The sequence below is a fragment of the Bison bison genome, unplaced genomic scaffold (genome assembly GCF_000754665.1).
Source record: "Bison bison bison isolate TAMUID 2011002044 unplaced genomic scaffold, Bison_UMD1.0 scf7180017864533, whole genome shotgun sequence".
NCBI classification, from domain to species: domain Eukaryota; kingdom Metazoa; phylum Chordata; class Mammalia; order Artiodactyla; family Bovidae; genus Bison; species Bison bison.
This window is the reverse complement of record NW_011495082.1, coordinates 16,928,063-16,932,443: the sequence shown is the minus strand read 5'-3', so window position 1 is coordinate 16,932,443 and position 4,381 is coordinate 16,928,063. Positions and strand designations below refer to the sequence as shown.

Genomic DNA, 4,381 nt, shown 5'->3' with positions numbered 1-4,381 from the left:
TTCCATGATCCAGTGGAGGTTGGCAATTTGATCTCTGGTTCCTCTGCCTTTTCTAAAACCAGCTTGAACATCAGGAAGTTCATGGTTCACGTATTGCTGAAGCCTGGCTTGGAGAATTTTGAGCATTACTTTACTAGCATGTGAGATGAGTGCAACTGTGTGGTAGTTTGAGCTACTTATTTCTAAATCCTCCCAAAGTTAAAAGATGATTCTTTGCCATTTAGAAAAAAGTTGATACCCACCACCAGCATATTGAAGTTACAATTCCACGTCATTTTTGTGACCACCCTTTCAGCTTGTTCAAAGTTTCTTTATGTGAAACAAAACAATCCCAAAGTGTCTTCATGTTCAGAGAAGACTTTGGCCTGGGCAAGGATTGGATTCTTGCCTTTGACACTGATGGGATTTACTGAGCATCGTTTTATAGTTGCTGCATTAAGCACTTGATGCCTAAAGAACTAGGTTTTTAAGTAGTCTGCCATCTGTTAGACTGGAAATGTACATACCTAATTTTTCTGTCTACTCATAGACAGAGTCTGCCACCTCCATCTAATTGCCCATATGACTTGACTGGATTTTGTATTTCTCTGGCTCTTCTTAAAGTATAAATATCTCCCTGCCTAACTTTAAAACCTAAACTTTATAAATCATTCATTCATTCATTTCAAATTTTTCCTGACTGGTGGGACCACTATTCTTAGGAATAGTATTATAACATTGGATTGATTTCTGCATATCTGCCATTGCTTATTACTAGCTTTGTGGGCCCAACTTCTAAAGTTATTCTACTGACAAGATACAGGAAGGATGTATTTAGGGGAGGAAAATGGAACTAATTTGTTATCTAGTATATTGAAAATAATACTGAAATATGCTTTACATATCCACTGGAGAAATTGAAGAATATGCAATATATGAACTGAATGAAAACCGATGAAACAATTAATTCCAAGAAGAAGCTAAAATTGTACAAGAAAGGAAACAATTATAATATACTACTTGGCTCAGCAATAAGCAATGTTTACATAGCCATGAATACTGTAAATACTAATGATTTTAAAATATTTTAGAGGGTAGGAAGGAAAAAGGTTAGAAAGTTAGTTCTTGTCGTAACAAGAAGTCAGTTGTTCTTGTTGCTGTTTAATTGCTAAGTAATGTCCAACTCTTTTGTGACCGCCAGACTGGACTGTAGCCCGCCAGACTCCTCTATCCATGGAATTTTCCAGTTAAGAATACTGGAGTGGGTTGCCCTTTCCTTTTCCAGGGTATCTTCCTGACCCAGGGATCGAATGCACGTCTCCTACATGGCCGGCAGATTCTTTACCATTGAGCCACCTAGGAAGTCCAAGAAGTCAATATAGTATCTAAAAGTGGTAAATCAAAACACTGATGTATAAGATGATTACATAGAAATACGGAGGCAAATATATGAGAAAAAGCCAGAAAATTTGGAAGGAGAAAATAAAACTTAAGAAAATGACAGTAGGGGTAGGGATGGATAAAGGTCAAGGAAAAGAAGAGGCAGGAAACTCAAGTCTTTTGCTACATTTTAAATGACCTAACGTGTCATTTAATAATTATTTTTTAAAATTTTAAGTAAAATGCCAGAATTTTAAAATTATAATTAACATTAAGAATACAGTCATCCTTATCATCTGCAGTTTCACTTTCTGTGGTTTCAGTTATCTGCAACCAAGGTCTGAAAATATTAGATGGAAAATTCCAGAAACAATTCATAAATTTTAAACCGCAAGCCATTCTGAGCGGCGTGATGAAATCTCTCGGTGTCCCTCTCCATCCTACTCAGGATGTGACTCATCCCTTTGTCCACCATATCCTCCCTGTATGTACCACCCCTCAAACCTGTGAGTCACTTAGCAGCTGTCTTGGTTATCAGATCAACTGTCATGGTATCGCACTGTTTGAGTTCAAGTGACCTTTATTCTACTTAATAATGGCCCCAAAGTGCAATAGTAGTGATGTTGAAAAAAAACAATATGCACAGATTTCAACAGTATCGTGGTTTCAGGCATCCATTGGAGGTCTTAGAATGTATCCCTCTTGGATAAGGTGGCGGGGGGAAAGTATTGTAATATGAATGTGGGAAAATGTCATCTAATATGAAATAAAGAACCTCGAGAAAAACAAAATTGTGCGTTTATAGCACAGTAATTAAAACTACATAAAATGCAATAACTGGAAGAGATGATGGAAAAATGAACAGCTTTCTTAGGGTAACGGGATAATAAATGACTTCAAATATTTTTAACTTAGTGTTATATTAGCTTGATATCATTTTATTTTGAAAAGCTTGCAGAAAAACATTGAGTGTATTTTTTATTTGGGATTCTATTAGAATGAAAACCAGCCCCGCCTCCAGTAGTTTATACTCCAGCATTCTGAAATTCTTGAAGCCTCCCGCTGAAGACCAGCCCAGGCACGTCTATGAAGTTGTCGTCCGCCTTTCCGAGCTTCCCCTCTGAGGGCCTCTTCCCGCTCCAGCTTTATTCTACGCCTGATGCCACGATCACACCACCAGGTAGTTCCTCAGGTGAGAAGTCTCTTCTCCAAGGATGCCAACTGTCTCTGGTGGTTTTCTCATGGGATTTTCTAGTGTTTTTTAACAGTGAGATTCCCTGGAGTTTGATTTTCTACTGTTAGAGCCCTGTGTGTGCTCTGGATTGTGAAAGTGTGCTCGTGGTATGTTTTGGTGTTTTCTTCTCTTTATGGTCCAGTAGGACTCAATCAAGATAATAAATGACCTTCTAACAGTTCTGATTCTCAACAGTGAAGAGTGTTTCCTGTTTTCTCCTTTATGAATGGACCCCAGTTCCAGCAACTTCCATGTATATAGTTTGCAACCGCAACCCCTATTATATCTTCTCAAGTGTACCTTTAGCTATAGCTCATATTGACTAAATAAATTAGCCCTGAAAAATCAGAGCTCGAGGTACCCTTTGAATCCCTTGGATAAAAAGACTTCAAGTTTATCTATTGTTTGTATATCTTGGATAGCTTCTGGCTTTAATTTCTTTTGTCCAGAATTTTTAAGTGTTTGGAATGGAAGAGCTAATTACTCATTTTACCAAAGGATTCTGATTAGAGAACTTGGTCCTCAGTAAATTCCTTGAAGAAAGAAAACATCTTTGTTATTATCTGGGCTCAGCACAGTAACTGGTTTATAATCAGCAAACATTTGGTGAAGAAATGACTATTCTCAGATGACTGAGAAAAGTATTTGATTATGAGGTTAATGGCCAGATTAATGGGGTTAACTTTCCAAGGATATTTGCATTTTAAAAGGGGCTATCTATGTGTTCACAGGGGAGTTCATTGAGGTTTCTTAATGTTTTTTTCCCCCCTCAAAGGATCTCCAATGTTGACATTTCAGACACTAAATCTAGCAAGTAGGTGATATTTTGAACAGGTAAATTCCTTCCAAATTCCCACACCTTACTCTTCACTTATGTAGTAGCCTCTTGGCCCAACCTAGTACGATGAGGTCACCCAATTCCTAAGGAGTCACTCTAGTTTTTTAGGGATAATTTGGTGTGTCAAAATGAGTTATAGCTATTTATAAACAAGTGTTATGATGAAAGGATACCAGGTACTTATATGTGATTGCCACATTGGTCAGAATATAGAAAACAGAAGATAATAAGGAAAGAACTTCCTTATTGGAATCATTGCATCATAAACTGTGAGAGGTCAGGATCTACATGATTGTTTTACAGATTAATCTTATGGATGTTGGTTTAAAGAACCAGTAGTTGATAATTCTCAAAATTATTATTAAATACTGTAGCATTAACTGTATTAACAGTAAATTCTCAAAAAAGCATCTGGGGAACAAGACTGAGTAGTAATGGGAATTCGTACCACTAACTGTTTTTTGAGTTATGCTATCTAACTAAATAAGGGTTCACAAAAACACTTGTTAACTATGATAAAAGAAGAGGGAGCCAGTGATATTAGAGGGAATAGTTAAGGTACTAAAGTTGAAGGGAAGGTAAAGCAAGTTCATACTAAAGCAAGTTCATACAAAGTTTTAGAAGAAAGGGCCTCAGGCAAGCCCTCTGCATGCAGAGATGAGGAATCTGAGGTTCAGCAAAGTACGGCGCATCGCAGTCTCCCAGTCAGTAGCAGACATAAGAGGCCAAACCTGGTCTCCTTTCTCCCGGTCTCTTATTTACTTTTCGGAGTGGTGACTTTGCTTTATTCCTGAAGAGGCTTTGACAATGTTGGAAAAAACCTTCTAACCAGGTGGTTCCACATGCATGTTTCACATGCACAAACTTCATTGCTAAAAATGGAATTAAAGCATATGGCTATTCGGCACTCTATCCTCTTGCCCAGCCTGCGGAAAGATCACATGAGGGCA

The 4,381-nt window shown here is 37.7% G+C and overlaps 1 long non-coding RNA gene across 1 annotated transcript in view; it reads right to left on the bottom strand.

The window, feature by feature from the left end:
• Window positions 1-1,328: 1,328 nt before the first annotated feature.
• LOC104982558 overlaps window positions 1,329-4,381 on the bottom strand; it is an 8,607-nt gene continuing 5,554 nt past the window's right edge. The window contains exon 3 of the long non-coding RNA XR_824530.1: window positions 1,329-4,357. This is a non-coding gene — a long non-coding RNA (uncharacterized LOC104982558). The remainder of the gene's footprint in view (window positions 4,358-4,381) is intronic.